Below are 12,362 nucleotides of genomic sequence, written 5' to 3'. Positions count from 1 at the left end.
GCAGAAGAATGAAACTGGAGCACTTTCTTCCACCACACACAAAAATAAATTCAAATGATGCAAGACCCAAATGTGAGACAAGGAAACCATCAAAATCCTAGAAGAGAACATAGGCAGCAACCTCTGTGACATAGGCTATAGCAACTTCTTACTAGCCACATCTCTGGAGGCAAGTGAAAAAAAGCAAACATGAACTTGGGACTTCATCCAGATAAAAAGTTTCTGCATATTGATGTAAACAGTTAACAGAACTAAAAGACAACCTATGGAATGGAAGAAGATATTTGCAAATGACATACAGGATAAAGGTTTAGTATCCAAAATCTATAAAGAACTTATGAAACCCAACACCAAATAAACAAAGAACCCAGTTAAGAAATGGGCAGAAGACATGAACAGACACTTTTCCAGAGAAGACACCTGGATGGCCAAAAGACAAATGAAAAGATGCCCAACATCACTCATCATCACAGAAATACAAACCAAGACCACCATGGGATACCACCTCATCTTACCTGTCAGAATGGCTAAAATCAACAGCACAGGAGATAACAGATGTTCAGGAGAATGTGGAGAAAGGGGAACCCTCTTACACTGTTGGTGGGAATGAAAACTGGTGCGACCACTCTGGAAAACAGTATGGAGGTTCCTCAGAAAGTTAAAACTAGAACTACCCTATTAGCCAGCAATTGCACTAGTAGGTATTTTTCCAAATGATACAAAAATACTGATTTGAAGGGGCACATGCACCCTGATGTTTATAGCAACATTATCAACAATAGCAAAATTAGGGAGAGAGCTCACATGTCCATTCACTGATGAATGGATAAAGAAGAAGTGGGGTGTGTGTGTGTGTGTGTGTGCATACACACACACACACACATAGTCTCAAATTCTCAAATACTATGGAATATTACTCAGCTATTAAAAAGAATGAAATCTTGTTGCCATTTGCAACAACATGAATGGAGCTAGAGTGTATTATGCTAAGCAGAATAAATGAGTCAGAGAAAGACAAATACCATATGATTTCACTCCTATGTTGAATTTAAGAAACAAAGAGGAACATAGGGGAAGGGGAGCAAAAGAGAGGGAAGCAAACCATAGGAGACTCTTTTTTATTTTTTAATTTTTTAGAGAGAGAGAGAGCATGAGTCGGGGAGAAGGGCAGATGGAGAGAGAAAGAGATTGAATCTCAAGCAAGCTCCATGCTCAGTGTAGAGCCCAATGTGGGGCTCATTCCCATGACCCTGGGTTCATGACCTGAGTCAAAACTGAGAGTTGGATGCTCAACTAACTAAACCACCCAGGTCCACAAAGAGACTCTTAACTATAGAGAACAAACTAGGTTGATGAAGTGGACATGGGTGGGGAATGGGCTAAATGAATGATGGGTATTGTGTTGAACACAACAGGATATTTTCAATTAAAGGGTTGTAGTTGTAAAGCTTTTAATTTATGGTTAATTCAAGGTTTTTGAAATAAAAAGTTAACTATTATGGAAGGGGGGCTCCCCCAAATAACATTTTCAATGGGAAATCTATGTTAGTTTTAATTAGTCAACCAACTTGGTAATTGATAATATTTTATTATAATGTACAGACAAATATTTATCACCTATATAAACCTGATTAATGTAATAAGACTGTTGGAGATACAGAAACATGAGAAAAATATCCTCACATTAGTTTGCAGAATGACTAGAGAAATATAACTGGCACAAATTCATTAAAAGTACAGTTGAGTGTCTACTAAATGCTAAGCTCTTTGCTAATTATATGATACCATTAGAGAATGATTTACTTGAATTAATATGATACTTGTTCAAAAATGTACTATCAACTTATAACAACTTGTATGAGAACAAGACCAATGGAGCATGGAAACTAGAGCTTCCTGGAGAAAGATTATTAGATTAGAAAAGAGCCTACCAGTAGGTGTGTGTGTGTGTGTGTGTGTGCGCGCGCATGCGTATGTGTCTATACACAAAGAATGGGCTTATGCAACTGTGGAGGCTGGCTAGGCAAATGTGAAATCCATAGGTCAGGAAGAGAACATTATGACTATGACCCCATAGGTACAAGCTAAATAGAGTCTCTGAATACAGAAAAGGTCTAAGTCATCTTCAGTAGAGCTCACCTGCTTAGATCAGGCTCACACAGGATAAAATCCTGATTAGGGAGTTTAATCACATTTGTAGAATTCTCCATAGTTGCACCTAAATTACTGTTTGGTTGAATGAGTGGGACCCTAGTGGAGTCTAGCCACACTAACATGCCATAGAGCTGTCACAGTATTATAGGTTTCCTTTGTCAGTTTAGGAATTTGGGGACTATTCCACAAAAATGTAGTTATTCTAAATTTTTTTAATGTTTATTTTTGAAAGGGAAAGAGTATGAGTGGCGGAAGGGCAGAGAGAGAGAGGGAGACACAGAATCCGAGGGAGGATGCAGGCTCCAAGCTGTCAGCATAGAGCCCCATGTGGGGCTCGAACACACAAACTACCAGATCATGACCTGAGCCAATGTCAGACACTTAACCGACTGAGCCATCCAGGTGCCCCCAATGTAGTTATTCTAAAGTAGAATGGGCATCTCAGAAAATGTGCTAGTTATTTTAAAGTTTCACTGGCAATCTTAAATGGTAGTCTTTATTAAATACTTAATATATGTTAGGCAATTTCTAAAGTATTTTACATATATCCATTATTTAAAACAAAAACAACTTTATGAGGTAATATTATTAATGTTTCCATTTGAAGAAATCAAGACTCAGAAAGGTTAAGTAAATTGTCTAAGTATCATAACCATGTTTTATAATAAATATCCTGTATAGTGACACATAGATGGGTAGACATGCAAAGAGAAAAAGATCTAGTCAAATAGCTTTAAGGCAGTGACATAAACAGAATTAAATAGAGGCATGAATATGAGAAAAATTACATTTGGATAAATATAATGGTCAAATGAGGGAAATTCATCAAAATCCACTTCAAAATAGAGAAATTGTGAAACTATGTAAACTGTGTTAGTATCAATATAAGTCAGAGATTTTCTAAGGAAGACTGTTAGGGATTGATGAAAGTTGACAGTTGAGACTTGAATCTTTCTAAAAAATAAATAATAAAAAGGCAACAAGGAGTATTGCTAATTGTTTACAATTTAAGAACAAAGGAGTGATGCAGAAAGACAAGTAAACAAGAGAAAGAAGGTAGGGAATTAGTAAGAAAAAATGCATAGTATAATGAATGAGGGATGATTAATCATGTTAAATAAATTTGAGAGTTTGAGTAGGATTTTCTTTGAATTTAGCTAGGAGAAAACCAGTTGTGATATTTAAGAGGAAGAACTCAACAGTGTAGGTTAGAATGCTAGCTACAGAAAACAAAGGGGCTGAAGATGAGAATATTAGATGAATTAATTATTCATATGGGGATTATTGCTGTAAGAACAGAGATATGACTGAGCTACATTCAGGGGACTAGCGGGTCAATTGTTCTGTCTGGAGTTAATTTAAAGACAGAAGAAGAAGGGGTTGATAAAGAGTATGTGTGATAAAAAGGTGTATAAGAGCAAACAACATATAATAGTAAACATATTCATGGATTATGTCTCCAGCATTTTTTTAAAGTAGGCTCCAAACCCAACATGGTGCTTGAATTTATGACCCCAAGATTAAGAGTTGCGCCCTCTATCCACTGATCCAGTCAGGCACTCCTTGGATTGTATCTCTAAACACTAGTCTGATATCAGACCCATATCAAGGTCTTAAGTATTAATTAATTCAGATATCATCAGATTTAATCTGGTACACTGAAATTTCACAATAAACTAAGAATGAAGAACATCTATGAAAATGATTTTGTGATACAACAGAGGAATTTAAAGAAAGGATTTAAAGAAAAGAAGTCATTTGGAGAAAGTCCCAGGGAAAATTTTAAAATTGCCAGTGTTTAAATTGCTTGAAGTTGGAGAAAGGATACAACCGTTTTTTATGACTGCAGATACAAAGGAAATGGATTTTCTAAATATGTACCTAATATGACTCTACTCTCTTCAAAGAGTTGAGTCATTAGAGTTTGCATACCAGTACTGAAATGGAGGGTTTGTGCTGTTAAAAATCATACTGAATGACTTTCTTTTTTTAATCAACTGCTAACTTTCAGCTTTGACCGCATTGCCATACCTTTTTATTTTCTTTCAGACCCTTGCAGTTCAGGTCCAATTATTCTTTAATAACAAAAGGACTGCAAAATAAATAATATATATTTTATGCACACTAAAGTCCTCAGACATTTAAATGCCTATAACTCGAATTTGCATTAAAAAATAATGTTCACATGGAAATAGGTTAGTTCATGATGGAAAAACCTCAAAAATGCATTTTTCAGAGACAGACCTATTATTTCCAGGACAGTACCTTACTATCTTCTCTAGCCTTGTATTCAGTGATATTTCTTTTGATTTAGTAACAAGTTATTTGTTAGACAGCTATATCTTTTAATCCAAATTACCTTAACATAGAATCCTTCTACATCAACAGACATCACTGAACATAAACCTACATCAAAGACAAAAATGGTGAAAATAGTATATAAAATAAAATAAGAAACAGGTAGTTGTAATATGATGAGACCATGTCAAGTTGTGGGACATCATGTATGATAGTGAGAGATGGAAAAAAATGATACAAGTAGTTTATTGGTGAGTAACATCTATAAATTTTAATATTGATTTGTCATTTGTTTTTGCAAAATGATGAAGTCATAGAAGATACTGTATTCAAAGACAAATCAGTGTTATTAGTTGCCACTGAAAATATCAATTCTTACAAGCTGGATTACTTACATTACTTAAATAGTAGAATGCTAATTAATCTTTTTTTCTTTAATGTGCTTTAGTCACTAAAGTGCTAATGTAATAATCTAGTGTTCAGATCTATCCTCCTGAAACTTAACTATGAATCATTTCACAGGCTGTGCATGTAGACAACTTTTTAAGAAACAAAAACAGCAAATGCATGAATGCATTTAGGATATTGAAAGCAACTTATGTGCAATGTAGCACACAACCCTATGAGCTAGAAGAGTGAGTTCTCAGCCTAAGTGTTTAGGAAGCAGAGATCTGGTGCTACCTTACGAATCGAATCACATAGAATTCCATCTATACATGTACAACTGCACCTGCCAACTGTTTTTATCTTATTGGAACTGAGGTCTACTGGCATGACAGAAATTGTCCTCTGGGCTTTCCTTTCTATGTTGTTAATAATCACTTGTACTTAGCTTTCTGTTCTTCTGCATTTCTTGTATTCCTCTGCAAAGTTACGTTAATTATTCCTATGCTATCAAAGGTAAAGATGTATCTGAATACTATCTGAAAACAAATCTTGCTTTTCTAGATTCATTATCACCAGAGTCTAATTGAAGAATAGAAAAGAATACAGCCAAAGTCCATCTCAGTGTAAATGGCTACCGGTAACTAAATTTTGTATTGGAGTAAAACTTTAGAGGCATCAATCATGTACCAATGTTATAAAAAAAGAGTGACAGCCATCCAATCCAGTCCTAACTGGATATTACTGTGGAGTTAATCTCACTTATTGATAATGTTCCCTCCTCTGGTTGCAGTTTATTTTTAATTCCTCATTAACCTCTCTATATACTCCAGTGTACTGTAGAAAAATCATATTTCCCAGGCTACATTGCATAATTTGATCTGAAACAAACCCATACCTGTCACACCAGGAAATAAATGACACTCCCAAACCTCAAACAACCAATACAGATTTAAAAAGTCTGCTCTATTAGAAATGTGCTTTCTCTCTCACCCTCACAAGAGCAATACCATGTAAACCCCATCTTTACTGCTTCCCTTTTATGTAGTCATCACATACATGTTTGTATACTGGCAGTCTTATCTAATATACTGTTTATAAAATTTGATTTTGGCTTTAATACTATGGAAAACTGATATCATAAGGGAAATCTTTTTTTGTGAGAATTAATTATGGAATCTCTCTTATTATGTCATTTCACTCACTTAGAAAATACAAGTAGGGGCGCCTGCGTGGCACAGTCGGTTAAGCGTCCGACTTCAGCCAGGTCACGATCTCGCGGTCTGTGAGTTCGAGCCCAGCGTCAGGCTCTGGGCTGATGGCTCAGAGCCTGGAGCCTGTTTCCGATTCTATGTCTCCCTCTCTCTCTGCCCCTCCCCCATTCATGCTCTGTCTCTCTCTGTCCCAAAAATAAATAAACGTTGAAAAAAAAATTAAAAAAAAAAAAAGAAAATACAAGTAAAAGCATGAAACCCACAGTGTCTTTGTATTAAAATCCTCTGAATAAGCTCTCTTGCCTTTTATGTATGTTAACCCTTCACTGACCGGCCAGTTTATAAATTGCATAATACTTCTATATTTTAATTTTTCTTTGTTATTACTTGTTGATTATAGGGGAAACAAGAAGCACAGAAAAGAGTATGTTAATAAAATTTAAAGCACTTAGTTTTGCTATTATAAGAAGAGTTGACATTAATATTTTAACACAAAAATTGGGATTTTCTAAGTGGATGCAACAATAGAAAAATTTTAACATAAAATGTTCTATATTCATAGAATATTATGCTATATAGAAATTAGCAATAATATAATTCACATTTATTGACACTGAAATTTATTAAAATTAAAACTATAGGTATGTTACAGAAAAAGTTTATATGTGCATGTATGTGTATTTTTAAATAGCAATTTACCAAAATATTGGTTTAAGGGATAATTTCCCTTATATCTTTTATATATTTTCTAAATTTCTAATATGAGTATCAGTTATTAGTGTAAAAGCAAAGCACAAAATTGAATTGACTAAAATATTTGTTAGTCTTTTGTAATGTGTATTGATTTTTGGCTTTTTTATTTAAAAAAAAATAATGTTTATTCATGTTTGAGAGACAGAGACAGAGCACCAGCGGGGGAAGGAGAGAGAGAGAGGGAGATCCAGAATCTGAAGCAAGCTCCAGGCTCTCAGCTGTCAGCACAGAGCCCCATGTGGGGCCTGAGCCCACAAGCCCTGAGCCGAAGTCGGAGGCCCAACCAACTGAGCCACCCAGGTGCCCCTGGCTTTTATCATTAACAATCTTAATATTTTGTCACAATTGATGTGACATTTATGACAGTGTGTATTTATTATATAGATTTATAATATAAATGTATTTTAGGATGCATAGCCATTTCTCAGGACTTCAAAATGCACATCCTGTTTCACTGCTGTCGAAACAAATACTAAGCAAGCTTTGGGCCACGGTAGAGACACTCATAGAAGGGAATGAGGCCCAAAACCAGCTGCATGGCTGTGACAATATATTATCCTCAAAATATGCTCACAGGCAATATTTATATGAGATCATACAAAGAGACAATGCTGCAGAGTGGGGAAAAGATATAAAAAATGATACCAATAGAAAGCGATAAGGCTGATATGGAGAGGAAGAAAAAGATAGTCATTTAGGAGATTTCAATATACGGAAATATTATCATCAAATTTTGGCATTTTGGAAGTCTATTTGTAAATGAACTAATCTTGCAAATAAAACCTGATACAAAGAACCAGACTCCACTTTTTGAATGGGATGTTTCATAAGAGTGAAACAAATATCAGAACCCTAACTAGAGGAATGCTCAGATGCAGAGATAGGATGGGTGTTAGAAAAGTGATTTGAAGTGTATTACAGAAGCAAGTGAAGTAAAGCCAGAGCAGAAGCAACTGCAGCAAAGTAAGTACAATATAATTCTTATATAGAGAAAGAAAAAAGTAAAAGAGTAATATCTGTTAATGTATTTTCCCAAAATATTAATGTATTTTGGGAAATATAGGTTAAAATTTATGCCTTATAATAGTCTGTTACAATAATGAAAAATTAAAATCTGAGGCTTCATTTCTAAAATTTGAAAAAATTTAACATAAACTAAAATTGATCACAAAGAAGAGCAAAGTTGAAGTAACACAGTGCTATTATTGTTAAATTCAAATTTACTGTTTAATAGCAGGAATACATAGTCCCACAGGGCTTGGAGAAACAAATTTAACCCAAATTACTGCTTAAATCATTCTAAATTGTTATGCATTTTCTTTTTAAATGAACATGTACAGCTGAGTAAATTTGTGCTTATTGTATAATTGGGAGTTTCCCAAATAACCTTCTGTGTAAAGTATAATGTTTACTAAAGAACAATTAATATTATTGTGCTAATTTGGTAGTTGTGCATATAGTAAAGCCTGTCTTCACTTTGCATAGTGTCTACACAGAAAAATAACTGTACACGTTGAAACTGTGCAAAGTGATTTTAATAATCAATGGGAAAATGTATCATTATTCTGTGCCAAAACGTTAAAGACTCAGTGTTGTTTTTAATGTATAGGGCAGTGAAAAATAGTAAAAATATTATTTAACTGTAATTTAGAACATTGAAATTAAAATATCGCATTTCCTAGTAAAAATACTTGCCGCCTTCTTATGTAAGTTATGATATAAAACAAGCAACTTTTCCATAGATTAAAGAATTATCATCTTGCATTCTGATTTTTTTAAGTTTATTTACTTATTTTGAGAGAGACAGCACGTGCTAGCAGAGGACAGGCTGAGAGAGAGGGGGAGAGAATTCCAATTAGGCAGAGGGAGAGGCAGAATCTCAAGCATGTTCCATGATGTCAGTACAGAGCCCAGCACAGGGCTTCATCTCACAAACTGTGAGATCATTACCTGAGCCAAGATCAAGAGTTGGACACTTAACCGACTGAGCCATTCAGGCACCCCCAGAATTTTAAACTATACTTTCTCCAGCTAGAGTGAATTATGTTGTTAAAACCTTACTTAAGAAATTGTTTATTTAATTTTTTCAAGGACCCTATTAAATTTATAATTGGCATGCTTATTATTGGATTGATTATTGCTTCAATGCTGTATCTATGTATTCTTTTTTTTTCTTAATTTTTTTCAACGTTTATTTATTTTTGGGACAGAGAGAGACAGAGCATGAACGGGGGAGGGGCAGAGAGAGAGGGAGACACAGAATCGGAAACTGGCTCCAGGCTCTGAGCCATCAGCCCAGAGCCTGACGCGGGGCTCGAACTCCCGGACCGCGAGATCGTGACCTGGCTGAAGTCGGACGCTTAACCGACTGTGCCACCCAGGCGCCCCTGTATTCTTTTTTACTTATACATTTTTCATATATATAACAAGTCTTTCCTATATTCTGAGAGGGAAAAAAAAATCTCAATTTAAAATGTCCAGTGTTCAAATGATCTTCCTTTTCTTTCCCTAGAAAAAGGTTTTTTAAAAATACAGTTTATTTATTTATTTTGAGAGAAAGAGAGAGAGAGAGAGAGAGCAGAGGAGGGGCAGAGAAAGGGAGAGACAGAATCCCAAGCAGGCTCTGCATTGTCAGCAAGTAGCCTGATGTGGCACTTGAACTCAGGAACGTGAGATCATGACCTGAGTTGAGATCAAGAGTCAGATGCTCAGTAGACAAACCTGTCCAGGTGCTCCCTTTCCCTAGAAAACTCTATAAATTGGCTCTCCTTCTTCCCCCAATAAGTTTATTTTCTCCTTGAGCAGAGGCTACCTGATGTCTCCTCATACTGCACAACTCTAAAACCTGGTTCATTCCTCACCCTATTCATGCCCTTACATTAAGATTTCTATCCTTGAATCTTAAACACTGAACAAATCTAAATATCACTTTCTCTGTCCCATAATTAAACCACTGCACATTTTGGATAATATCATCCAGATGGTTATAGTGACACTCCATGAAATTCACTGTTAGAAACCTCATCTGGTGACTAAACAATGCCCAGAAATCTTTTACTATTATCCCACTTAAGCATTTTACAATTTTCATAATGATCATTTAAAAATATTTTCCCTCTCTGAAAACTTTTACAAAACCCCAACACTCCCAAAGGTTTTTCACAAATGACTTTGCCTTTTAGTTCACAGAGAAAATGTGTCATCATATGTTCATGAAAATAACTTTCTGACATCAAATCGGAAAAAAATGGTATCTGCAATATGTGTATGTTTTATACACAGTTTATTCTTTCCTCTGTTTATAAGGACAATTCTATCACATCCTAAGTGCTGATCTTGTAGCCACATGCTCTATCTTAGCCTTTATTTCTTTTTCAAGGAAATTTCATTATCAGTTATCCTCCTTCTCTTTTATATCTTCAACTCCTCCCTCTCATATTACCTTTTAAGTACAGTCAAGTTTATTTCATATATCAAGACATTTTGTCCTACTCATCTTCCCCATTACCTACCTCCTTTTCCTCCTCCTCACAGCCCAATGCCATGCATGAGTTGTTTATACACATTCCTTATATTTCCCCATCTCCCCATTAATCCTTACACTACTGTAATCTGGGACTTGCCTGAATTAACTAATCAATACAAAGGACAAACAAATTACCTAATCTTATAAACCAATACCACATTTTTTGAAACCAATACCACATTTGGAACTGTTGACAACTACCTCTTCAAAGCATGAAATTGTCTTAAAATCTTTCATCATCACAGGTATTAAAGACATCTCCTCAGAAATAATATACGGAAAACAAATACAAAAATAATTAACAAATGCACACACATACACAGATTCAAAACTTGAGCAAACTAAGTAAAATAAATTCAAAGAAAACTACATTTAGCTACATCTTAGTCAAATTCCTGATTCTAAAAACAAACAAAATTCTTAAGAGTGTCCAGAGTAAAAAAACAAAAGACATATTTCTTTAAAAGTCTAGGAAATATTAAAGCTGGGAGCCGAGTTTTTAATTTTTTCAAAAAAGGATGATGAAAGTCAGAAGTCAACAGAATGACAAACTTTACCATGATGTAAGAAACAAACAGCAAACAAAAACAACTTTCAATCTAGAATTTATACACAGAAAAAATATCTGTCAAAAGCTAAGAGAAAATATATACATTTTCAGTCAATGAAAATGTAAGGGAGTGTGTCACCAAGGAGTCTTGCACTAAAAGAAACCCTAAAGGAAATTGTTGACGGAGAGGAAAAATATTCCTATTTCAAAACATAAGAATTAATGAAAGAATTACAAAAATACCTTAAAGGGAAAATATATGTGAAAGTACATGAACATTGACTGTAAGAATAATGAATTTTATGATCTTTTGGAGTTTAAAACATGTAAAACAAAATTGCATGCTAGCAATACTGAAAAAGAAGGAAGTTACTAATACTAATGATTTGTTAGAATCATTAAGACAAGGGCTCCTATTACAAACATAGAAATAATAGTAAAATCATGTATGATTAATAGTTATTATGAGAAAAGGAAAAAATATTAATACCTCAAATAAAGGAAAAGAGAAACATAACACCAGTGGGTCATATAAAACTCAAATAATTAGATGGCTGATTTAAAGTCATACATATTAATAATTATACTACATGTTAATGAATAAAATACTCAAAGTAAAATTATAGTATTTTGATTATGCTTAAAAAACAAACACAACCATTATTAGGAATGAAGAGGAATATTTCACAATGTAAGTATATAATCTACAGCAATGTATTATTCTCTTAAATCCTAAATCCAAACAATCTAGCTGTAAAATCTATAAATATTATAAAATATAAAATTATACAAATACACAAATCCATGATAACACATTCAGATAGGGCATTCAGCAAGACAGAAATAAAATCCCGCAGATATAAAAATATCAGTAAAAATAGAATCAAAACACACACACACACAGACACACACACACACACACACACACACACACACACAAACACAGGGGCGCCTGGATTGCTCAGTCAGTTCAGTGTCTGAGTCTTGATTTCAGCTCAGGTCATGATCCCAGTGTTGTGGGATGAAACCCAAGTTGGGCTTCACACTGAGCTTGGAGTCTACTTAAGATTCTCTCTCTCCTTCTGCCCATCTCAACCACTTGCTCCCTCTCTCTTTCTAAAATAAAATTTAAAAAATTAAAAAATCATAAATTCAGCCTAATTGATGTATATTGAATCCTGGACTTCAAAGAAGCCCAATGCATCCACTTTTTCAAATGCACTTAAATCATTTACCAAGATAGTTTGAGTCAGGGAGAAATCCCTTGTATAGGCATTCCTAGGAAAATATTGTGGATTCAATTCAGGACCACCATATTAAAGCAAATATCACAAAATAAAATAGATATTTTGGTTTCCCAGTGCATATAAAATTTATGTTTATAATATACTATATATATACATATATATACATATATATAGTATACTATATAGACTAGATAGACTATTAAGTGTGTAATAGCAATATGTCCACAAAAACAATT

The sequence above is a fragment of the Prionailurus viverrinus genome, chromosome C1 (assembly GCF_022837055.1).
Source record: "Prionailurus viverrinus isolate Anna chromosome C1, UM_Priviv_1.0, whole genome shotgun sequence".
In the NCBI taxonomy this organism is placed as follows: domain Eukaryota; kingdom Metazoa; phylum Chordata; class Mammalia; order Carnivora; family Felidae; genus Prionailurus; species Prionailurus viverrinus.
The sequence above is the reverse complement of the archived record's forward strand: the minus strand, read 5'-3'. Positions refer to the sequence as shown.